The following is a 26,653-nucleotide window of genomic DNA, read 5'->3' on the forward strand; positions in this document are numbered from 1 at the left end:
TGATCATGTTATTCCTGAAGCTTATATTGAAAAAACTCCTTTCCCTGCTAAAATGAAGGAGTATTCTGTAATAAATAGTGCGGTTAATAAAAGTGAAAAGAAACCTATAGAACCTGAAGAGCAAATAAAAGTTGAACCTGCTGTTGCAATAGTTAAAGATCTTGTGACTGAAAATGTTGAAGATGGTCATATTATTTTCTGTCAAGATGCTTCTAATATTGTTTCACATCCTAATAAGTCTAGGAAAACTAGTGTTCCTATGCTATCTGTTAGAATAGGTGATCATTGTTATTATGGTTTATGCGATATTGGTGCAAGTATTAGTGCTATTCCTTATGAGCTTTATACGGAGATCATGCACGAAATTGGTTCTTGTGAACTTGAAGATATTGATGTGGTTATTCGGCTAGCTAATAGAGAATTTATCTCTCCAATTGGTATTGTTCGAGATGTGGAAGTTCTATGTGGTAAGATTAAATATCCTGCTGACTTTTTGGTACTTGGTTCTGCTGCTAGTTGATACGTCTCCGACGTATCGATAATTTCTTATGTTCCATGCCACATTATTGATGATATCTACATGTTTTATGCATACTTTATGTCATATTTATGCATTTTCCGGCACTAACCTATTAACGAGATGCCGAAGAGCCAGTTGCCGTTTTCTGCTGTTTTTGGTTTCAGAAATCCTAGTAAGGAAATATTCTCGGAATTGGACGAAATCAACGCCCAGGGGCCTATTTTTCCACGAAGCTTCCAGAAGACCGAAGGGAAGACGAAGTGGGGCCACGGGGCGCCGCCACACTAGGGCGGCGCGGCCCAAGGGGGGCCCGCGCGGCCCTAGCGTGTGGGGCCCCCGTGATGCCTCCTGACCTGCCCTTCCGCCTACATATAGTCTTCGTCGCGAAACCCCCAGTACCGAGAGCCACGATACGGAAAACCTTCCAGAGACGCCGCCGCCAATCCCATCTCGGGGGATTCAGGAGATCGCCTCCGGCACCCTACCGGAGAGGGGAATCATCTCCTGGAGGACTCTTCACCGCCATGGTCGCCTCCGTTGTGATGAGTGAGTAGTTCACCCCTGGACTATGGGTCCATAGCAGTAGCTAGATGGTCATCTTCTCCTCATTATGCTTCATTGTCGGGTCTTGTGAGCTGCCTAACATGATCAAGATCATCTATCTGTAATGCTATATGTTGTGTTTGTTGGGATCCGATGGATAGAGAATACTATGTTATGTTGATTATCAATCTATTACCTATGTGTTGTTTATGATCTTGCATGCTCTCCGTTATTAGTAGAGGCTCTGGCCAAGTTTTTGCTAGTAACTCCAAGAGGGAGTATTTATGCTCGATAGTGGGTTCATGCCTCCATTAAATGCAGGACGATGTGAGAAAGTTCTAAGGTTGTGGATGTCTTGTTGCCACTAGGGATAAAACATTGATGCTATGTCCGAGGATGTAGTTATTGATTACATTACGCACCATACTTAATGCAATTGTCTGTTGTTTTCAACTTAATACTGGAAGGGGTTCGGATGATAACCTGAAGGTGGACTTTTTAGGCATAGATGCATGCTGGATAGCGCTCTATGTACTTTGTCGTAATGCCCAATTAAATCTCACAATACTCATCATATCATGTATGTGCATGGTCATGCCCTTTCTATTTGTCAATTGCCCAACTGTAATTTGTTCACCCAACATGCTATTTATCTTATGGGAGAGACACCTCTAGTGAACTGTGGACCCCGGTCCATTCTTTTTAATCGAATACAATCTACTGCAATACTTGTTCTACTGTTTTCTGCAAACAATCATCATCCACACTATACATCTAATCCTTTGTTACAGCAAGCCGGTGAGATTGACAACCTCACTATTTCGTTGGGGCAAAGTACTTTGGTTGTGTTGTGCAGGTTCCACGTTGGCGCCGGAATCCCTGGTGTTGCGCCGCACTACATCTCGCCGCCATCAAACTTCAACGTGCTTCTTGACTCCTACTAGTTCGATAAACCTTGGTTTCTAACTGAGGGAAACTTACTGCTGTACGCATCACACCTTCCACTTGGGGTTCCCAACGGTCGCGTGCTGTACGCGTGTCACTAGTAAACATTGTCCTATCATTTTTGGTAGACCTTTTCTAAATACCTGTGGAGCTGTTATAGATTGCAAGAAAGAGAAAATTGTGACTAAATTTGCTGGTGAATCTTATGAGTTTAATTTCTCTAAATTCGCCAAAACTCCTTATAAAGCTGATTTGCCTAATAATGATTTTAGAGTTGAACAGTGTGCATCTATTGCTCTTGCTCCTAATAATCCTTTGCAGCAACATTTGGAGAATAGTGAGAGTGAAGTCTTTAGGGAAGAAAGAAATGAGCTTGATGAAATTTTCCTTCGTCAACCTATTCTTAAACATGACTTGCCGGTTGAAGATCTAGGTACAACACTACCACCAAAGGAAGATCTTGTTTTTGATTTAAAACCATTGCCTGATAACTTTAAATATGCTCATATTGATGATAAGAAAATATATCCTGTTATTATTAGTTCTAAGCTTTCAGAGATTGAGGAAGAAAGGTTATTGGAAATATTGAAGAAACACCGAGGAGTTATTGGCTACACTCTTGATGACTTGAAGGGGATTTCTCCCTCTATTTGCCAACATGCCATTAATATGGAAGATGATGCAAAGCCTTTTGTTGAACATCAGCGTCGTCCAATTCCTAAGATGAAGGATGTGGTAAGGAATGAGTTATTAAAACTTCTTGAAGCTGGTATTATATATCCTATTGCTGATAGTACATGGGTTAGTCCTGTGCATTGTGTTCCTAAGAAAGGAGGAATGACTGTTGTGCCTAATGATAATGATGAACTCATCCCTCAAAGAGTAGTTGTAGGGTATAGAATGTGCATTGATTATCGAAAAGTTAATAAGGTTACTAAGAAAGATCATTACCCTTTACCTTTTATTGATCAAATGTTAGAAAGGTTATCTAAAAATACTCATTTTTGCTTTCTTGATGGTTATTCTGGGTTTTCACAAATTGTTGTTAAAACTAAGGATCAAGAGAAAACCACTTTCACTTGTCCCTATGGAACTTATGCTTATAGACGTATGCCTTTTGGCTTATGTAATGCTACTGCTACTTTTCAAAGATGCATGTCTGCTATTTTTCATGGCTTTTGCGAGAATATTGTAGAGGTATTCATGGATGATTTTTCTGTCTATGGGAATTCTTTTGATAATTGCTTGCGAAACCTTGATAAAGTTTTGCAGAGATGTGAAGAAACTAACCTTGTTCTTAATTGGGAGAAATGCCACTTTATGGTTAATGAAGGAATCGTATTGGGACATAAAATTTCCGAGAGAGGGATTGAAGTTGATAGAGCTAAAGTTGAAGCAATTGAGAAGATGGCTTATCCTAGGGATGTTAAAGGTATTCGTAGTGTTCTTGGTCATGCTGGGTTTTATAGGAGATTCATTAAAGATTTCTCCAAGATTTCAAAACCTCTTACTAATCTTCTTCAAAAAGATGTACCTTTTGTTTTTGATGATGATTGTAAGGAAGCTTTTGAAACTCTAAAGAAAGCCTTAACAACTGCTCCTATAGTTGAACCTCCTGATTGGAACTTACCTTTTGAAATTATGTGTGATGCTACTGATTTTGCTGTAGGCGCTGTTCTTGGACAGCGAGTAGATAAAAAACTGAATGTTATTCATTATGCTAGTAAAACTCTTGATGCTGCTCAAAGAAATTATGCTACAGTTGAAAAAGAATTGTTAGCTGTAGTCTTTGCTTGTGACAAGTTTAGATCCTATATTGTTGATTCAAAAGTTACAACTCATACTGATCATGCTGCAATTAGATACCTTATGCGAAAGAAAGATGCTAAGCCAAGGCTTATTAGATGGGTGCTTTTGTTGCAAGAATTTGATTTACATATTATAGATAGGAAAGGTGCTGATAATCCTATTGCTGATAATTTCTCTAGATTGGAAAATATTGCTTATGATCCTGTTCCTATTAATGATAGTTTTCCAAATGAACAATTGGCTGTAATAAAGGTGAGCTCGCGAGACAGTCCTTGGTATGTTGATTATGCTAACTTTATTGTTTCCAAGTACTTGCCTCCAACCTTTTCAGCCCAGCAAAGGAGGAAATTCTTTTATGACTTGAGGCATTATTTTTGGGATGACCCACACTTATATAAAGAAGGAGTGGATGGTATTCTGCGAAGAGGTGTTCCCGAATATGAACAACAAGAGATATTGAGTAAGTGTCATTGTAGTGCTTATGGAGGACATCACGTCGGAGATAGAACCGCGCAAAAGGTTCTGCAATCAGGTTTTTATTGGCCAACTCTCTTCAAAGATGCAAGGAAGTTTATTTTATCTTGTGATGAATGTCAAAGGGTTGGTAATATCTCCAGACGCAATGAAATGCCTATGAATTATACTCTTGTTATTGGACCATTCGATTGATGGGGATTTGACTTCATGGGACCTTTCCCTTCTTCAGAAGGTAACACTCATATACTTGTTGCTGTTGATTATGTTACTAAATGGGTGGAAGCCATACCCACAAAAAGTGCTGATGGTGAGACTTCTTTAAGAATGCTTTTAGATATTATTTTTCCTAGATTTGGAGTTCCTAGATACATTATGACTGATGGAGGTTCTCATTTTATTCATGGTGGTTTTAGAAAAACTCTTGCTAAATATGGTATTAATCATAGAATTACTTTATCTAGTTTGCTTTATTTACTGTTTCTCAAATGGGTACTCCTGAAAATACTAAGTTGTGTGACTTCACAACCACAAATAATAATGATTTCTTATGCACACCTATTGCTCCGCCTGCTACTACAGCAGAATTCTTTGAAATTAAACCTGCTTTACTGAATCTTGTTATGCGAGAGCAATTTTCTGGTGTTAGTTCTGATGATGCTGCTGCCCATCTTAATAATTTTGTTGAATTATGTGAAATGCAAAAGTATAAGGATGTAGATGGTGATATTATAAAATTAAAATTGTTTCCTTTCTCGTTAAGAGGAAGAGCTAATGATTGGTTGCTATCTCTGCCTACGAATAGTATTGATTCATGGACTAAATGCAAGGATGCTTTTATTGGTAGATATTATCCCCCTGCTAAAATTATATCTTTGAGGAGTAGCATAATGAATTTTAAACAATTGGATAATGAGCATGTTGCCCAAGCATGGGAAAGAATGAAATGTTTGGTGAAAAATTGCCCAACCCATGGACTGACTACTTGGATGATCATCCAAACCTTTTATGCATGACTGAATTTTTCTTCGCGGAACCTATTGGATTCAGCTGCTGGCGGTACCTTTATGTCCATTACTCTTGGCAAAGCAACAAAGCTTATTGATAATATGATGATTAATTACTCTGAATGGCACACGGAAAGAGCTCCACAAGGTAAGAAGGTAAATTCTGTCGAAGAAACCTCTTCCTTGAGTGATAAGATTGATGCTATTATGTCTATGCTTGTGAATGATAGGACTAGTGTTGATCCTAATAATGTTCCGTTAGCTTCATTGGTTGCTCAATAAGAACATGTTGATGTGAACTTCATTAAAAATAATAATTTCAACAACAATGCTTACCGGAACAATTCTAGTAACAACTATAGGCCATATCCTTATAATAATGGCAACGGCTATGGTAATTCTTATGGGAATTCTTACAACAATAATAGGAACACACCCCCTGGACTTTAAGCTATGCTTAAAGAATTTATTAGTACACAAACTGCTTTTAACAAATCCGTTGAAGAAAAGCTTGGGAAAATTGATATACTTGCTTCTAAAGTCGATAGTCTTGCTGCTGATGTTGATCTTTTGAAATCAAAAGTTATGCTTAATGAAAATCAAAATAATAAAATTGTTACTACAGCAAATGCCATCCAAGTTAGAATTAATGAGAATATAAGATTGATGGCCGAATTGCGTGCTAGGTGGGAAAGAGAAGAAAATGAAAAAGAAGATAATATAGCTAAAGTTTGGACTATTACCACCACTAGCAATGCCAATGCTACACATGTTGCTGCACCTCCTACTATTAATGGTAAAAGAATTGGTGTTTGCAATGCTTCCACTTCTAATGCAAAGCGCGAAAAACTGCCTGAAACTGCTAAAACTGCTGAAACTACCTGTGATAAAACTGCTGAAATTTTTTTCAACATTGGGGATGATGATCCCATTGCTTTAGATTATAATGGTTTGGATTTTGATGATTGCCACATCTCTGAAGTTATAAAGTTCTTACAAAAACTTGCTAAGAGTCCTAATGCTAGTGCTATAAATTTGGCTTTCACGAAACACATTACAAATGCTCTCATAAAAGCTAGAGAAGAGAAATTAAATCGCGAAACTTCTATTCCTAGGAAGCTAGAGGATGGTTGGGAGCCCATCATTAAGATGAAGGTCAATGACTTTGATTATAATGCTTTATGTGATCTTGGTGCAAGTATTTCCGTTATGCCTAAGAAAATCTATAATATGCTTGACTTGCCACCATTGAAAAATTGTTATTTGGATGTTAATCTTGCTGATAACTCTACAAAGAAACATTTGGGGAGAGTTGATAATGTTCGCATTACCGTTAACAATAACCTTGTCCCCGTTGATTTTGTTGTCTTGGATATTGAATGCAATACATCTTGTCCCATTATATTGGGAAGATCTTTTCTTCGAACTGTTGGTGCTATCATTGATATGAAGGAAGGTAATATTAAATATCAATTTCCTCTCAAGAAAGGTATGGAACACTTCCCTAGAAAGAGAATGAAGTTACCTTTTGATTCTATTATTAGAACAAATTATGATGTTGACACTTCGTCTCTTGATAATACTTGATGTACACTTTCTGCGCCTAGCTGAAAGGCGTTAAAGAAAAGCGCTTATGGGAGACAACCCATGTTTTTACTACAGTATTTTTATTTTATATTTGAGTCTTTGAAGTTGTTACTATTGTAGCAACCTCTCCTTATCTTAGTTTTGTGCATTGTTGTGCCAATTAAAGTCGTTGATAGTAAGGTTCATACTAGATTTGGATTACTGCACAGAAACAGATTTCTTTGCTGTCACGAATCTGGGCCAAATTCTCTGTAGGAAACTCAGAAAATTATGCCAATTTACGTGAGTGATCCCCAGATATGTACGCAACTTTCATTAAATCTGAGCATTTTCATTTGAGCAAGCCTGGTGCCTCAATAAAATTCGTCTTTACGAACTGTTCTGTTTTGACAGATTCTGCCTTTTATTTTGCATTGCCTGTTTTGCTATGCTTGATGGATTTTTCGATTGCATTGACTTTCAGTAGCTTTGTGCAATGTACAGAAGTGTTAAGAATGATTGTGTCACCTCTGAATATGTAAATTTTGATTGTGCACTAACCCTCTAATGAGTTGTTTTGAGTTTGGTGTGGAGGAAGTTTTCAAGGATCAAGAGAGGGAGATGATACAATATGATCAAGGAGAGTGAAAGCTCTAAGCTTGGGGATGCCCCGGTGGTTCACCCCTGCATATATCAAGAAGACTCAAGCGTCTAAGCTTGGGGATGCCCAAGGCATCCCCTTCTTCATCGACAACATTATCAGTTCCTCTAGTGAAACTATATTTTTATTCCATCACATCTTATGCACTTTGCTTGGAGCGTCGGTTTGTTTTTGTTTTTGTTTTTGTTTGAATAAAATGGATCCTAGCATTCTTTGTGTGGGAGATAGACACGCTCCGCTGTTGCATATGGACAAATATGTCCTTAGGCTTTACTCATAATATTCATGGCGAAAGTTTCTTCTTCGTTAAATTGTTATATGGTTGGAATCGGAAAATGATACATGTAATAATTGCTAAAATGTCTTGGATAATGTGATACTTGGCAATTGTTGTGCTCATGTTTAAGCTCTTGCATCATATAGTTTGCACCCATTAATGAAGAAATACATAGAGCATGCTAAAATTTGGTTTGCATAATTGGTCTCTCTAAGGTCTAGATAATTTCTAGTATTGAGTTTGAACAACAAGGAAGACGGTGTAGAGTCTTATAATGTTTACAATATGTCTTTTACGTGAGATTTGCTGCACCGGTTCATCCTTGTGTTTGTTTCAAATAAACCTTGCTAGCCTAAACCTTGTATCGAGAGGGAATACTTCTCATGCATCCAAATCCTTGAGCCAACCACTATGCCATTTGTGTCCACCATACCTACCTACTACATGGTATTTCTCCACCATTCCAAAGTAAATTGCTTGAGTGCTACCTTTAAAATTTCTATCCTTTACCTTTGCAATATATAGCTCATGGGACAAATAGCCTAAAAACTATTGTGGTATTGAATATGTACTTTTGCACTTTATCTCTTATTAAGTTGCTTTTTGTGCGATAACCATGTTCCTGGGGACGCCATCAACTACTCTTTGTTGAATATCATGTGAGTTGCTATGCATGTCCGTCTTGTCTGAAATAAGGGAGATTTACCGCTAGAATGGTTAGAGCATGCATAATGTTAGAGAAGAACATTGGGCCGCTAACTAAAGCCATGATCCATGGTGGAAGTTTCAGTTTTGGACAAATATCCTCAATCTCATATGAGAAAATTAATAATTGTTGAATGCTTATGCATAAAAGAGGAGTCCATTATCTGTTGTCTATGTTGTCCCGGTATGGATGTCTAAGTTGAGAATAACCAATAGCGAGAAATCCGATGCGAGCTTTCTCCTTAGACCTTTGTACATGCGGCATAGAGGTACCCCTTTGTGACACTTGGTTAAAACATATGCATTGCAATGATAATCCAGGTAATCCGAGCTAATTAGGACAAGGTGCGGGCACTATTAGTATACTATGCATGAGGCTTGCAACTTGTAAGATATAATTTACATAACACATATGCTTTATTACTACCGTTGACAAAATTGTTTCTTGTTTTCAAAATCAAAGCTCTAGCACAAATATAGTAATCAATGCTTCCCTCTGCGAAGGGCCTTTCTTTTACTTTTATGTTGAGTCAGTTCACCTATTTCTCTCCATCTCAAGAAACAAACACTTGTGTGAACTGTGCATTGATTCCTACATACTTGCATATTGCACTTGTTATATTGCTTTACATTGACAACTATCCATGAGATATACATGTTACAAGTTGAAAGCAACCGCTGAAACTTAATCTTCCTTTGTGTTGCTTCAATACCTCTACTTTGAATTGTTGCTTTATGAGTTAACTCTTATGCAAGACTTATTGATGCTTGTCTTGAAGTACTATTCATGAAAAGTCTTTGCTTTATGATTCATTTGTTTACTCATGTCATTTACATTGTTTTGATCGCTGCATTCATTACATATGCTTACAATAGTATGATCAAGGTTATGATGGCATGTCACTCCAGAAATTATCTTTGTTATCGTTTACCTGCTCGGGACGAGCAGAAACTAAGCTTGGGGATGCTGATACGTCTCCGACGTATCGATAATTTCTTATGTTCCATGCCACATTATTGATGATATCTACATGTTTTATGCATACTTTATGTCATATTTATGCATTTTCCGGCACTAACCTATTAACGAGATGCCGAAGAGCCGATTCTTTGTTTTCTGCTGTTTTTGGTTTCAAAAATCCTAGTAAGGAAATATTCTCGGAATTGGACGAAATCAACGCCCAGGGGCCTATTTTGCCACGAAGCTTCCAGAAGACCGAAGGGAAGACGAAGTGGGGCCATGGGGCGCCGCCACACTAGGGCGGCGCGGCCCAAGGGGGGCCCGCGCGGCCCTAGCGTGTGGGGCCCCGTGACGCCTCCTGACCTGCCCTTCCGCCTACATATAGTCTTCGTCGCGAAACCCCCAGTACCGAGAGCCACGATACGGAAAACCTTCCAGAGACGCCGCCGCCGCCAATCCCATCTCGGGGGATTCAGGAGATCGCCTCCGGCACCCTGCCGGAGAGGGGAATCATCTCCCGGAGGACTCTTCACCGCCATGGTCGCCTCCGGAGTGATGAGTGAGTAGTTCACCCTGGACTATGGGTCCATAGCAGTAGCTAGATGGTCGTCTTCTCCTCATTATGCTTCATTGTCGGGTCTTGTGAGCTGCCTAACATGATCAAGATCATCTATCTGTAATGCTATATGTTGTGTTTGTTGGGATCCGATGGATAGAGAATACTATGTTATGTTGATTATCAATCTATTACCTATGTGTTGTTTATGATCTTGCATGCTCTCCGTTATTAGTAGAGGCTCTGGCCAAGTTTTTGCTAGTAACTCCAAGAGGGAGTATTTATGCTCGATAGTGGGTTCATGCCTCCATTAAATGGGACGATGTGAGAAAGTTCTAAGGTTGTGGATGTGCTGTTGCCACTAGGGATAAAACATTGATGCTATGTCCGAGGATGTAGTTATTGATTACATTACGCACCATACTTAATGCAATTGTCTGTTGTTTTCAACTTAATACTGGAAGGGGTTCGGATGATAACCTAAAGGTGGACCTTTTAGGCATAGATGCATGCTGGATAGCGGTCTATGTACTTTGTCGTAATGCCCAATTAAATCTCACAATACTCATCATATCATGTATGTGCATGGTCATGCCCTTTCTATTTGTCAATTGCCCAACTGTAATTTGTTCACCCAACATGCTATTTATCTTATGGGAGAGACACCTCTAGTGAACTGTGGACCCCGGTCCATTCTTTTCAATCGAATACAATCTACTGCAATACTTGTTCTACTGTTTTCTGCAAACAATCATCATGCACACTATACATCTAATCCTTTGTTACAACAAGCCGGTGAGATTGACAACCTCACTGTTTCGTTGGGGCAAAGTACTTTGGTTGTGTTGTGCAGGTTCCACGTTGGCACCGGAATCCCTGGTGTTGCGCCGCACTACATCTCGCCACCATCAACCTTCAACGTGCTTCTTGACTCCTACTGGTTCGATAAACCTTGGTTTCTAACTGAGGGAAACTTACTGCTGTACGCATCACACCTTCCACTTGGGGTTCCCAACGGTCGCGTGCTGTACGCGTGTCACTAGTAAACATTGTCCTATCATTTTTGGTAGACCTTTTCTAAATACATGTGGAGCTGTTATAGATTGCAAGAAAGAGAAAATTGTGACTAAATTTGCTCGTGAATCTTATGAGTTTAATTTCTCTAAATTCGCCAAAACTCCTTATAAAGCTGATTTGCCTAATAATGATTTTAGAGTTGAACAGTGTGCATCTATTGCTCTTTCTCCTAATAATCCTTTGCAGCAACATTTGGAGAATAGTGAGAGTGAAGTCTTTAGGGAAGAAAGAAATGAGCTTGATGAAATTTTCCTTCGTCAACCTATTCTTAAACATGACTTGCCGGTTGAAGATCTAGGTACAACACTACCACCAAAGGAAGATCTTGTTTTTGATTTAAAACCATTTCCTGATAACTTTAAATATGCTCATATTGATGATAAGAAAATATATCCTGTTATTATTAGTTCTAAGCTTTCAGAGATTGAGGAAGAAAGGTTATTGAAAATATTGAAGAAACACCGAGGAGCTATTGGCTACACTCTTGATGACCTGAAGGGGATTTCTCCCTCTATTTGCCAACATGCCATTAATATGGAAGATGATGCAAAGCCTTTTGTTGAACATCAGCGTCGTCCAATTCCTAAGATGAAGGATGTGGTAAGGAATGAGGTATTAAAACTTCTTGAAGCTGGTATTATATATCCTATTGCTGATAGTAGATGGGTTAGTCCTGTGCATTGTGTTCCTAAGAAAGGAGGAATGACTGTTGTGCCTAATGATAATGATGAACTCATCCCTCAAAGAGTAGTTGTAGGGTATAGAATGTGCATTGATTATCGAAAAGTTAATAAGGTTACTAAGAAAGATCATTACCCTTTACCTTTTATTGATCAAATGTTAGAAAGGTTATCTAAAAATACTCATTTTTGCTTTCTTGATGGTTATTCTGGGTTTTCACAAATTGCTGTTAAAACTAAGGATCAAGAGAAAACCACTTTCACTTGTCCCTATGGAACTTATGCTTATAGACGTATGCCTTTTGGCTTATGTAATGCTACTGCTACTTTTCAAAGATGCATGTCTGCTATTTTTCATGGCTTTTGCGAGAATATTGTAGAGGTATTCATGGATGATTTTTCTGTCTATGGGAATTCTTTTGATAATTGCTTGCGAAACCTTGATAAAGTTTTGCAGAGATGTGAAGAAACTAACCTTGTTCTTAATTGGGAGAAATGCCACTTTATGGTTAATGAAGGAATCGTATTGGGACATAAAATTTCCGAGAGAGGGATTGAAGTTGATAGAGCTAAAGTTGAAGCAATTGAGAAGATGCCTTATCCTAGGGATGTTAAAGGTATTCGTAGTGTTCTTGGTCATGTTGGGTTTTATAGGAGATTCATTAAAGATTTCTCCAAGATTTCAAAACCTCTTACTAATCTTCTTCAAAAAGATGTACCTTTTGTTTTTGATGATGATTGTAAGGAAGCTTTTGAAACTCTAAAGAAAGCCTTAACAACTGATCCTATAGTTGAACCTCCTGATTGGAACTTACCTTTTGAAATTATGTGTGATGCTACTGATTTTGCTGTAGGCGCTGTTCTTGGACAGCGAGTAGATAAAAAACTGAATGTTATTCATTATGCTAGTAAAACTCTTGATGCTGCTCAAAGAAATTATGCTACAGCTGAAAAAGAATTGTTAGCTGTAGTCTTTGCTTGTGACAAGTTTAGATCCTATATTGTTGATTCAAAAGTTACAACTCATACTGATCATGCTGCAATTAGATACCTTATGCGAAAGAAAGATGCTAAGCCAAGGCTTATTAGATGGGTGCTTTTGTTGCAAGAATTTGATTTACATATTATAGATAGGAAAGGTGCTGATAATCCTATTGCTGATAATTTCTCTAGATTGGAAAATATTGCTTATGATCATGTTCCTGTTAATGATAGTTTTCCAAATGAACAATTGGCTGTAATAAAGGTGAGCTCGCGAGACAGTCCTTGGTATGCTGATTATGCTAACTTTATTGTTTCCAAGTACTTGCCTCCAACCTTTTCAGCCCAGCAAAGGAGGAAATTCTTTTATGACTTGAGGCATTATTTTTGGGATGACCCACACTTATATAAAGAAGGAGTGGATGGTATTCTGCGAAGATGTGTTCCCGAATATGAACAACAAGAGATATTGAGTAAGTGTCATGGTAGTGCTTATGGAGGACATCACGCCGGAGATAGAACCGCGCAAAATGTTCTGCAATCAGGTTTTTATTGGCCAACTCTCTTCAAAGATGCAAGGAAGTTTATTTTATCTTGTGATGAATGTCAAAGGGTTGGTAATATCTCCAGACGCAATGAAATGCCTATGAATTATACACTTGTTATTGGACCATTCGATTGATGGGGATTTGACTTCATGGGACCTTTCCCTTCTTCAGAAGGTAACACTCATATACTTGTTGCTGTTGATTATGTTACTAAATGGGTGGAAGCCATACCCACAAAAAGTGCTGATGGTGAGACTTCTTTAAGAATGCTTTTAGATATTATTTTTCCTAGATTTGGAGTTCCTAGATACATTATGACTGATGGAGGTTCTCATTTTATTCATGGTGGTTTTAGAAAAACTCTTGCTAAATATGGTATTAATCATAGAACTGCTTCCGCTTATCATCCTCAAACTAGTGGGCAAGTAGAACTATCAAATAGAGAGATTAAATCTATCTTGCAAAAGACTGTTAATAAATCTAGAAAGAATTGGGCTAGTAAATTGAAGGAAGCACTATGGGATTATAGAACTTCTTATAAAAATCCCATGGGTATGTCACCTTATAAATTGGTTTATGGAAAAGCTTGTCATTTACCTTTAGAACTAGAGCACAAAGCTTATTGGGCTGTAAGAGAATTAAATAAAGATCCTAAACTTGCCGGTAAGAAAAGATTGCTACAATTGAGTTCTTTAGATGAATGGAGAAGTGAAGCTTATGAAAATGCTAAACTCTTTAAAGAGAAAGTTAAGAAATGGCATGATAGAAGAATTATTAAAAGATAATTTAATGGTTGGGATAAAGTCCTATTGTATCGGTCTCGTCTCAGATTTTTTGCAGGGAAGTTACTCTCAAAATGGGAAGGACCATATGTCATTGAGGAGGTGTATCGTTCAGAGGCGATTAAGATTAGTTCTCTCCAAGGCGATGCCTCACAAGTGGTGAATGGACAAAGAGTCAAGCATTATATCTCTGGAGATTCTTATAATGAAGATGTTGATGTTATTCGAGTGGTAACTCCGGAAGCTTTCATCAAAAGTCAAATTGACAGTCTGGCAGAGTTCAACTTTGAATAGGTAACAGTACTGGTAATAAAAAGTTCGCGTTTTACTTTCCGAACAATGTTTTTGCTATTTTTGGAAAATATGAAAAATTACGAGATCGAAACGGAGTGGAGGAGACGCACGAGGGCGTGCCCTCATAGGCCGGCGCGAGCCCCAGCCTGGCCGCGCTGCCCTATGAGGAGGCCACCTCGTGGCCCCTCTCCAACTCTGGTTCGACCTGGTACTTTCCTTTTGTCGCAAAAATTTATTCTATATAATCCCCCGGACCCCTGGAGGTCCGTATATCGTTTTCTCGACGTGTTTTGTTTCGAGCTGTTTTCTGCCAGGATCTGTCTTTGATCTAGAAGCACCATGGTCTTCAACAACAAGGGCAAGGGGCTTTTGGATGAAGATATTCAAGATCCCGAGTGGAAAGAGGTGGACGAGAGCGTCAAGGAAGAAGATGAAGAAGAAGTGGAGGAAGACTCGCGTGCATACCCGCGTGCTACCATCGCAAGCATCGAGGTGGTGGAGAACCCTTTCAGTACCAAGAAGAGCACGAGAATTCGCACCGGAGGGAAGGTTCCACGTCACTACTTAGCTCCAAAGACATCTCCTCTGGGCACCTACAACCCCTTCCGCAATCTAATTTACAATAGTCAAATTGAAAGGACTCCCAAGGCAGTATTGCCTAGCAATTGGGATATAGATCGTTCTAACACTGCAGGAAGGATGAAACCTGAAGCTGAAGAGTGGGGAAACAACTCTAAGAGTTGGAACTCGCCGGCGGACATACTCCTTAACCGCGTCGAGCACAATTCAGAGATGATCCGCAACCTCATGTACAAGATTGATGAGCTTCAGGAGCTTGTTGAGAAGCTTGTCAAGAATTCATCACCACCACCACCGAAGGAGTAATTCATCATCGGTATTAGCATCCCTTTGGTTTGTTCCAAGCTTGGGGGAGTGCCGCGGTATCACATCATCACTATCTTTTACTCCTCCGTTCTGAAATGTAAGATGTTGGGGATTCCACGTTCACTTTTTTTCACGGTACGGAATAATGTGAGTTTCCCGTTTTGCCCCTTATCGCGTCGCGCACGGACGCTTGTTCCCACTCTCACGGATAGGATCCTCGCTCCTGCTCTCCTCCCTTCGCTCCTCCAGGTCGCCGCGGCCACCTCCATGTCGCGCCCCACCTCCGGCGTCGTCTTCCTCTCGCGCCCCAGCGCCGCCTTGCTCCCCGCCACCCTGTATCCTCTCGGATCTCGCCTGCAATGACGCAAATGCTCGGAGGTCAAAGATCACATTTTCACGAGCCGGCGACGAGCTACTGGGAGAGGAGGCGCTAGATTTGCGTGCGCGATTTGCTGCTGGGCAAGGGGGTGCTGGATCTGCGTGCTCTGGCGACGATTTGGCTGGGTTCGCGGATCACCGTGAGAGATGGCGGTGGACTTATCTGGTGGGAGCCGCCGGTGCGGGGACTCGAGGCATCTTTCGTGGTAGACGACATCTCACACGGGATGGTGCTCTTCTCGGAGATCTTCTGCCAAATGCCAGCAGACCCCGGTCACAGCAGCACAGGTAAGCGGAAGCAGAGAGACGCCACTGGGAGCCCCAACGAGGTTATGCGGCCGTGTAGTATCTCGTATTGCTCGATCAAATTCAAGCTATCTCTGTTGTGGATTTCTGATCTGTTTGTCTCGGCACCAGGGTCTAGATTGCTCATGCCACCGCCGGTGGCCACCGACGTCGGCCGCTCCCGATCCTCCACGGACGGTTGCTTCTCTTGCTCCGCTCTCCCCGCCTCCGCGTCGATTGAATTCGGGATGTTTGATAAGCACGGGTTCATTTCCCCCATTGGGGAATCTGCGCCTGCTGCCACTGGGGAACCGTCCTCCTCGCCGCGGGACGGTGACTCTGATACGTCTCCGACGTATCGATAATTTCTTATGTTCCATGCCACATTATTGATGATATCTACATGTTTTATGCATACTTTATGTCATATTTATGCATTTTCCGGCACTAACCTATTAACGAGATGCCGAAGAGCCAGTTGCTGTTTTCTGCTGTTTTTTGTTTCAGAAATCCTAGTAAGGAAATATTCTCGGAATTGGACGAAATCAACGCCCAGGGGCCTATTTTCACACGAAGATTCCAGAAGACCGAAGAGAAGACGAAGTGGGGCCACGAGGCGGCGCCACACTAGGGCGGCGCGGCCTAGGAGCTGGCCGCGCGGCCCTAGCGTGTGGGCCCCTCATGACTCTCCCGACTCTGCCCTTCCGCCTACATATAGCCTTTGTCGCGAAACCCCCAGTACCGAGAGCCACGATACGGAAAACCTTCCAGAGACGCCGCCGCCGCCAATCCCATCTCGGGGGATTCAGGAGATCGCCTCCGGCACCCTGCCGGAGAGGGGATTCATCTCCCGGAGGACTCTACACCGCCATGGTCGCCTCCGGAGTGATGAGTGAGTAGTTCACCCCTGGACTATGGGTCCATAGCAGTAGCTAGATGGTTGTCTTCTCCTCATTATGCTTCATTGTCGGATCTTGTGAGCTGCCTAACATGATCAAGATCATCTATCTGTAATGCTATATGTTGTGTTTGTTGGGATCCGATGGATAGAGAATACTATGTTATGTTGATTATCAATCAATCTATGTGTTGTTTATGATCTTGCATGCTCTCCGTTACTAGTAGATGCTTTGGCCAAGTTGATGCTTGTAACTCCAAGAGGGAGTATTTATGCTCGATAGTGGGTTCATGTCTCCGTGAATCTGGGGGAGTGACAGAAGCCCCTAAGGTTATGGATGTGCTGTTGCCACTAGGGATAAAACATTGATGCTATGTCCGAGGATGTAGTTATTGATTACATTACGCACCATAATTAATGCAATTGTATGTTGTTTGCAACTTAATACTGGAAGGGGTTCGGATGATAACCTGAAGGTGGACATTTTAGGCATAGATGCATGCTGGATATTGGTCTATGTACTTTGTCGTAATGCCCAATTAAATCTCACAATACTCATCATATCATGTATGTGCATGGTCATGCCCTCTCTATTTGTCAATTGCCCAACTGTAATTTGTTCACCCAACATGCTATTTATCTTATGGGAGAGACACCACTAGTGAACTATGGACCCTGGTCCATTCTTTACATCTGAAATACAATCTACTGCAATTATTCTACTGTTCTCTGCAAAAAATCATCATCCACACTATACATCTAATCCTTTGTTACAGCAAGCCGGTGAGATTGACAACCTCGCTGTTTCGTTGGGGCAAAGTACTTTGGTTGTGTTGTGCAGGTTCCACGTTGGCGCCGGAATCCCTGGTGTTGCGCCGGACTACATCTCGCCGCCATCAACCTTCAACGTGCTTCTTGGCTCCTACTGGTTCGATCAACCTTGGTTTCTTACTGAGGGAAAACTTGCCGCTGTACGCATCACACCTTCCTCTTGGGGTTCCCAACGGACGCGTGCTGTACGCGTATCAAGCTCTTTTTCTGGCGCCGTTGCCGGGGAGATCAAGACACGCTGCAAGGGGAGTCTCCACATCGCAATCTCTTTACTTTGTTTTTGTCTTGCTTTATTTTATTTACTATTTTGTTTGCTGCACTAAATCAAAATACAAAAAAATTAGTTGCTAGCTTTACTTTATTTGCTATCTTGTTTGCTATATTAAAAACACAAAAAAATTTAGTTACTTGCATTTACTTTATCTAGTTTGCTTTATTTACTATTGCTAAAATGGGTACTCCTGAAAATACTAAGTTGTGTGACTTCACAACCACAAATAATAATGATTTCTTATGCACACCTATTGCTCCACCTGCTACTACAGCAGAATTCTTTGAAATTAAACCTGCTTTACTGAATCTTGTTATGCGAGAGCAATTTTCTGGTGTTAGTTCTGATGATGCTGCTACCCATCTTAATAATTTTGTTGAATTGTGTGAAATGCAAAAGTATAAGGATGTAGATGGTGACATTATAAAATTAAAATTGTTTCATTTCTCATTAAGAGGAAGAGCTAAAGATTGGTTGCTATCTCTGCCTAAGAATAGTATTGATTCATGGACTAAATGCAAGGATGCTTTTATTGGTAGATATTATCCCCCTGCTAAAATTATATCTTTGAGGAGTAGCATAATGAATTTTAAACAAATGGATAATGAGCATGTTGCACAAGCATGGGAAAGAATGAAATCTTTGGTTAAAAATTGCCCAACCCATGGACTGACTACTTGGATGATCATCCAAACCTTTTATGCAGGACTGAATTTTTCTTCGCGGAACCTATTGGATTCAGCTGCTGGAGGTACCTTTATGTCCATCACTCTTGGTGAAGCAACAAAGCTTCTTGATAATATGATGATTAATTACTCTGAATGGCACACGGAAAGAGCTCCACAAGGTAAGAAGGTAAATTCTGTCGAAGAAACCTCTTCCTTGAGTGATAAGATTGATGCTATTATGTCTATGCTTGTGAATGATAGGACAAATATTGATCCTAATAATGTTCCGTTAGCTTCATTGGTTGCTCAAGAAGAACATGTTGATGTAAACTACATTAAAAATAATAATTTCAACAACAATGCTTACCGGAACAATTCTAGTAACAACTATAGGCCATATCCTTATAATAATGGCAACGGTTATGGTAATTCTTATGGGAATTCTTACAAAAATAATAGGAACACACCCCCTGGACTTGAAGCTATGCTTAAAGAATTTATTAGTACACAAACTGCTTTTAACAAATCTGTTGCAGAAAAGCTTGGGAAAATTGATATACTTGCTTCTAAAGTCGATAGTCTTGTTGCTGATGTTGATATTTTAAAATTGAAAGTTATGCCTAATGAAAATCATAATAATAATATTGTTACTACAGCAAATGCCATCTAAGTTAGAATTAATGAGAATATAAGATTGATGACCGAATTGCGAGCTAGGTGGGAAAAAGAAGAAAATGAGAAAGAAGATTATATAGCTAAAGTTTGGACTATTACCACCACTAGTAATGCTAATGCTTCACATGTTTCTGCACCTCCTACTAATAATGGTAAAAGAATTGGTGTTGGCAATGTTTCCACTTCTAATGCAAAGCGCGAAAAACTGCCTGAAACTGCTAAAACTGCTGAAACTGCCTGTGATAAAACTGCTGAAATTTTTTCCAACATTGGGGATGATGATCCCATTTCTTTGGATTATAATGGTTTGGATTTTGATGATTGCCATATCTCTGAAGTTATAAAGTTCTTACAAAAACTTTCTAAGAGTCCTAATGCTAGTGCTGTAAACTTGGCTTTCACGAAACATATTACAAATGCTCTCATAGAAGCTAGAGAAGAGAAACTAGAACGCGAAACTTCTATTCCTAGAAAGTTAGAGGATGGTTGGGAGCCTATCATTAAGATGAAGGTCAATGACTTTGATTGTAATGCTTTATGTGATCTTGGTGCAAGTATTTTCGTTATGCCTAAGAAAATCTACAATATGCTTGACTTGCCACCATTGAAAAATTGTTATTTGGATGTTAATCTTGCTGATAACTCTACAAAGAAACCTTTGGGGAGAGTTGATAATGTTCGCATTACCGTTAACAATAACCTTGTCCTCGTTGATTTTGTTGTCTTGGATATTGAATGCAATGCATCTTGTCCCATTGTATTGGGAAGACCTTTTCTTCGAACTGTTGGTGCTATCATTGATATGAAGGAAGGTAATATTAAATATCAATTTCCTCTCAAGAAAGGTATGGAACACTGCCCTAGAAAGAGAATGAAGTTACCTTTTGATTCTATTATTAGAACAAATTATGATGTCGATGCTTCGTCTCTTGATAATACTTGATACACACTTTCTGCGCCTAGCTGAAAGGCGTTAAAGAAAAGCGCTTATGTGAGACAACCCATGTTTTTACTACAGTACTTTTATTTTATATTTGAGTCTTGGAAGTTGTTACTACTGTAGCAACCTCTCATTATCTTAGTTTTGTGCATTGTTGTGCCAAGTAAAGTCGTTGATAGTAAGGTTCATACTAGATTTGGATTACTGCACAGAAACAGATTTCTTTGCTGTCACGAATCTGGGCCTAATTCTATGTAGGTAACTCATAAAATTATGCCAATTTACGTGAGTGATCCTCAGATATGTACGCAACTTTCATTCAATTTGAGAATTTTCATTTGAGCAAGTCTGGTGCCTCTTAGAAATTCGTATTTACGAACTGTTCTGTTTTGACAGATTCTGCCTTTTATTTCGCATTGCCTGTTTTGCTATGCTTGATGGATTTTTCGATTCCATTGACTTTCAGTAGCTTTGTGCAATGTCCAGAAGTGTTAAGAATGATTATGTCATCTCTGAACATGTAAATTTTGATTGTGCACTAACCCTCTAATGAGTTGTTTTGAGTTTGGTGTGGAGGAAGTTTTCAAGGATCAAGAGAGGGAGATGATACAATATGATCAAGGAGAGTGAAAGCTCTAAGCTTGGGGATGCCCCGGTGGTTCACCCCTGCATATATCAAGAAGACTCAAGCGTCTAAGCTTGGGGATGCCCAAGGCATCCCATTCTTCATCGACAACATTATCAGGTTCCTTCCCTGAAACTATATTTGTATTCCGTCATATCTTATGTACTTTGCTTGGAGCGTCGGTTTGTTTTTGTTTTTGTTTTTGTTTTTGTTTTTGTTTGAATAAAATGGATCCTAGCATTATTTGTGTGGAAGAGAGACACGCTCCGCTGTTGCATATGGACAAATATGTCCTTAGGCTTTACTCATAGTATTCATGGCGAAAGTTTCTTCTTCGTTAAATTGTTATATGGTTGGAATCGGAAAATGATACATGTAGTAATTGCTAAAATGTCTTGGATAATGTGATACTTGGCAATTTTTGTGCTCATGTTTAAGCTCTTGCATCATATACTTTGCACCCATTAATGAAGAAATACATAGAGCTTGCTAAAATTTGGTTTGCATAATTGGTCTCTCTAAGGTCTAGATAATTTCTAGTATTGAGTTTGAACAACAAGGAAGACGGTGTAGAGTCTTATAATGTTTACAATATGTCTTTTATGTGAGTTTTGCTGCACCGCTTCATCCTTGTGTTTGTTTCAAATAAGCCTTGCTAGCCTAAAACCTTGTATCGAGAGGGAATACTTCTCATGCATCCAAAATCCTTGAGCCAACCACTATGCCATTTGTGTCCACCATACCTACCTACTACATGGTATTTCTCCGCCATTCCAAAGTAAATTGCTTGAGTGCTACCTTTAAAATTTCTATCCTCTACCTTTACAATATATAGCTCATGGGACAAATAGCGTAACAACTATTATGGTATTGAATATGTACTTATGCACTTTATCTCTTATTAAGTTGCTTGTTGTGCGATAACCATGTTCTTGGGGACGCCATCAACTACTCTTTGTTGAATATCATGTGAGTTGCTATGCATGTTCGTCTTGTCTGAAGTAAGGGAGATTTGCCACTAAAATGGTTCGAGCATGCATAATGTTAGAGAAGAACATTGGGCCGCTAACTAAAGCCATGATCCATGGTGGAAGTTTCAGTTTTGGACAAATATCCTCAGTCTCATATGATAAAATTAATTGTTGCTACATTCTTATGCATATAAGAGGAGTCCATTATCTGTTGTCTATGTTGTCCCGGTATGGATGTCTAAGTTAAGAATAATCAATAGCGAGAAATCCGATGCGAGCTTTCTCCTTAGACCTTTGTACAGGCGGCATAGAGGTACCCCTTTGTGACACTTGGTTAAAACATGTGCATTGTGATGATAATCCAGGTAATCCGAGCTAATTAGGACAAGGTGTGGGCACTATTAGTATACTATGCATGAGGCTTGCAACTTGTAAGATATAATTTACATAACACATATGCTTTATTACTACCGTTGACAAAATTGTTTCTTGTTTTCAAAACCAAAGCTCTAGGACAAATATAGCAATCAATTCTTCCCTCTGCGAAGGGCCCTTTCTTTTACTTTTATTGTTGAGTCAGTTCACCTATCTCTCTCCACCTCAAGAAGCAAACACTTGTGTGAACTGTGCATTGATTCCTACATACTTGCATATTGCACTTGTTATATTACTTTACATTGACAACTATCCATGAGATATACATGTTATAAGTTGAAAGCAACCTCTGAAACTTAATCTTCCTTTGTGTTGCTTCAATACCTTTACTTTAAATTATTGCTTTATGAGTTAACTCTTATGCAAGACTTATTGATGCTTGTCTTGAAAGTACTATTCATGAAAAGTCTTTGCTATATGATTCATTTGTTTACTCATGTCATTTACATTGTTTGGATCGCTGCATTCATTACATATGCTTACAATAGTATGATCGAGGTTATGATGGCATGTCACTCCAGAAATTATCTTTGTTATCGTTTACCTGCTCGGGACGAGCAGAAACTAAGCTTGGGGATGCTGATACGTCTCCGACGTATCGATAATTTCTTATGTTCCATGCCACATTATTGATGATATCTACATGTTTTATGCATACTTTATGTCATATTTATGCATTTTCCGGCACTAACCTATTAACGAGATGCCGAAGAGCCGATTCTTTGTTTTACGCTGTTTTGGTTTCAGAAATCCTAGTAAGGAAATATTCTCGGAATTGGACGAAATCAACGCCCAGGGGCCTATTTTCACACGAAGCTTCCAGAAGACAGAAGAGAAGACGAAGTGGGGCCACGAGGCGGCGCCACACTAGGGCGGCGCGGCCCAGGAGCTGGCCGCGCGGCCCTAGCGTGTGGGCCCCTCGTGACTCTCCCGACTCTGCCCTTCCGCCTACATATAGCCTTCGTCGCGAAACCCCCAGTACCGAGAGCCACGATACGGAAAACCTTCCAGACGCCGCCGCCGCTAATCCCATCTCGGGGGATTCAGGAGATCGCCTCCGGCACCCTGCCAGAGAGGGGATTCATCTCCCGGAGGACTCTACACCGCCATGGTCGCCTCCGGAGTGATGAGTGAGTAGTTCACCCCTGGACTATGGGTCCATAGCAGTAGCTAGATGGTTGTCTTCTCCTCATTATGCTTCATTGTCGGATCTTGTGAGCTGCCTAACATGATCAAGATCATCTATCTGTAATGCTATATGTTGTGTTTGTTGGGATCCGATGTATAGAGAATACTATGTTATGTTGATTATCAATCAATCTATGTGTTGTTTATGATCTTGCATGCTCTCCGTTACTAGTAGATGCTTTGGCCAAGTTGATGCCTGTAACTCCAAGAGGGAGTATTTATGCTCGATAGTGGGTTCATGTCTCTGTGAATCTGGGGGAGTGACAGAAGCCCCTAAGGTTATGGATGTGTTGTTGCCACTAGGGATAAAACATTGATGCTATGTCCGAGGATGTAGTTATTGATTACATTACGTACCATACTTAATGCAATTGTCTGTTGTTTGCAACTTAATACTGGAAGGGGTTCGGATGATAACCTGAAGGTGGACTTTTTAGGCATAGATGCATGCTGGATAGCGGTCTATGTACTTTGTCGTAATGCCCAATTAAATCTCACAATACTCATCATATCATGTATGTGCATGGTCATGCCCTCTCTATTTTTCAATTGCCCAACTGTAATTTGTTCACCCAACATGCTATTTATCTTATGGGAGAGACACCACTAGTGAACTGTGGACCCCGGTCCATTCTTTACATCTGAAATACAATCTACTGCAATTGTTCTACTGTTCTCTCCAAACAATCATCATCCACACTATACATCTAATCCTTTGTTACAGCAAGCCGGTGAGATTGACAACCTCGCTGTTTCGTTGGGGCAAAGTACTTTGGTTGTGTTGTGCAGGTTCCACGTTGGCGCCGGAATCCCTGGTGTTGCGCCGCACTACATCTCGCCGCCATCAACCTTCAACGTGCTTCTTGGCTCCTACTGGTTCGATAAATCTTGGTTTCTTTCTGAGGGAAAACTTGCCGCTGTACGCATCACACCTTCCTCTTGGGGTTCCCAACGGACGCGTGCTGTACGCGTATCAGACTCCTTCGACAAGATTGCGCCGCCAGGAGCTGCTGCTGCCAATGCTACTAGCCCTGGCGCCACTCCTATCCCTACCCCGTACTAGTCTGCTCATTCGGCTGCTGTGACGAAACATGAGCCTTCTTCCACAAGCAAACGATGGCGTGAAGCCCAAGTGCACAACCTCTCGGAGAGGGTACGGACCTGATTAAATACTTTGGTCTTGCTTGAAATATTCTTTTTCTGGCAGCCATTGCTGAGTGCTAACCCTCGCTTGGATCATCTGACGGAAGCAGAGGAGGAGGGACATGATCAACGAGAAGATGAGGGCTCTGCAAGAACTCATTCCCCACTGCAACAAAGTACAGTAATTCCGATCTCTCTGCAAGCTCTGTTAGGATATTATGATCACAGTTCTTAGCAGTGACGATCGGTCTGATGATCACTGTCTTTTATTTACAGCCTCCATTCTAATGAATAGAAGGCCATTGTTCATATCAGTTCTGGCCATTAAAATTAGCAGATCATTATATTAAGTGATTAACATTGTTGGAAGCAAGTGGTTTGTTACAAACATTTATGGATTGTGTCTGATTCTAGTTTGAATAAGTTGCTACGCTATTTTTGATGGAAACTGTTATGATCTACTTAAGGTGATTGCATTATGGAGTAAACTTTTCATGTTCATTGCTCATTGATATTCATACTTTTCATCTGGTTGCTGTTATGGAGTAAACTTTTCATGTTCATTGATATTCATTCTTGTATAGTCTTCGAGTTACTTATGTGAAAAATCAGTTTTGCTCCCAATTTTCTCTGTTCGGAGTAGTAGCTTTACTGAGAACAAGCGTGTTTATTACGGAGTATAAATGTGGGGTTGTTTATATCCAGATGTGCTCTGGATCTGCTCTCTTACTGCAGTTATGTTCAAATATATAGACATTGGTTTGAGTAGGCTGCTTGATGCTTTGTGTAGGACATTTTCTATACCTTAACCCAAATATCAAATGCTCCATGTATATTTATTTCATTTGCTACTGTCCATGTCTTGACTTCACCTTTCTACTTTTCTAATCATCACTAACTGAACCTTGTGTGCATCTGTCGGTTTGTTTGTATCTGAGCAGATTTACCTCAACGCCTGTGCGTATTTGAGTCTGGTACTGAACCTTGATGATTAATTAACTTAACTGGTTGTTTGGATTTCTCGTGCCGCTACTGTATTATTGGGAAGTGATGTGAGATTGCAGAGTGAACTAGTTCAATAATCAGACCCAAAAAATAGAAAAAAACGACTAGCCGGTAACTTTACCTATTTTATTGCAATCTTCTACTCCTGTTATTTATGTTTGAGGCTATGTATCTTGTTAGCAGGGTATTATGTTCGAGTATCTCATGATTTATCATGATTGTACTCTAAACTGTCCAGACTAAAGATCTGGTATTGTCCGTCTAAAGATCTGGTTGCTTTCACATGATAACTTAGTTTATTTTTACTATCTAGACTGAGCATTTTCTGGGATTGTCTTTGTGTCGCATGTTACACATATACTCCAGACTGAGTATGTAATTTCTGGGAGTACCTGATAGAATTAGAGTCAATTTGAGTTAATTGTCCTGTCTGAAACCTACTCCAGCTTGCCTGTAATTTAGGAGTACACAATAATTTCAGTAGATGCAGTTTGTACACAAGGAAAAATAGCACAATACAGCACAATATCATGTTCTAGCACATCCATTTCTTCATCTACTCCAGCATTTTGTTCATCTACTTGTTCATCGGGTGGAGTATAGTTGAGGTCCCAGGAGTCCGTACTGATGTGGGTCAGCAATTGTTGCAGGGCCGGAGGAGAAGAGCACAACCACAACGATCTGCGTAGGGCTGGAGGAGAAGAACACATCGAAGTGGCAAAGATTGGTATCTCGGAGAGATACCGAAAACATCGATCCCTCAACCACGCCGGAGGAGCCGTACGTGTGATGAATTCGGGGAGACGGAATGGCGCAGAACTCATCCGATTTGGCCCAGAGAACTCACATCCATGGCCGTCCACGAGGTCTGCAGCCACGGGCGTATCAAGCTGAGGAGGTGCAGTGACGGTGTGGCCTGGATGCCCAAGGGAGCTCGTGAAGCAACTGACCATTATTCGTTGCCTTCCAAGCAGCCGTTGATGGAGGCCACGTTGGAGGCGGGAGCAGCAACACGCGGAAAAGCGTGCGACAACCCAGACATGGTCTCGAGCACCATCTGCATCAGCCT

General features: G+C 40.3%; 1 long non-coding RNA gene across 1 annotated transcript; it reads left to right on the forward strand.

Moving 5' to 3' along the window:
- Nucleotides 1-24,444: 24,444 nt before the first annotated feature.
- LOC127342789 (uncharacterized) lies at nt 24,445-26,538 on the forward strand. Its single transcript, XR_007876880.1, has 3 exons — nt 24,445-24,589; nt 24,690-24,755; nt 26,235-26,538. It is a non-coding gene; the product is annotated as an uncharacterized lncRNA (long non-coding RNA).
- Nucleotides 26,539-26,653: the final 115 nt, after the last annotated feature.

Source organism: Lolium perenne, chromosome 3, assembly GCF_019359855.2.
Source record: "Lolium perenne isolate Kyuss_39 chromosome 3, Kyuss_2.0, whole genome shotgun sequence".
In the NCBI taxonomy this organism is placed as follows: domain Eukaryota; kingdom Viridiplantae; phylum Streptophyta; class Magnoliopsida; order Poales; family Poaceae; genus Lolium; species Lolium perenne.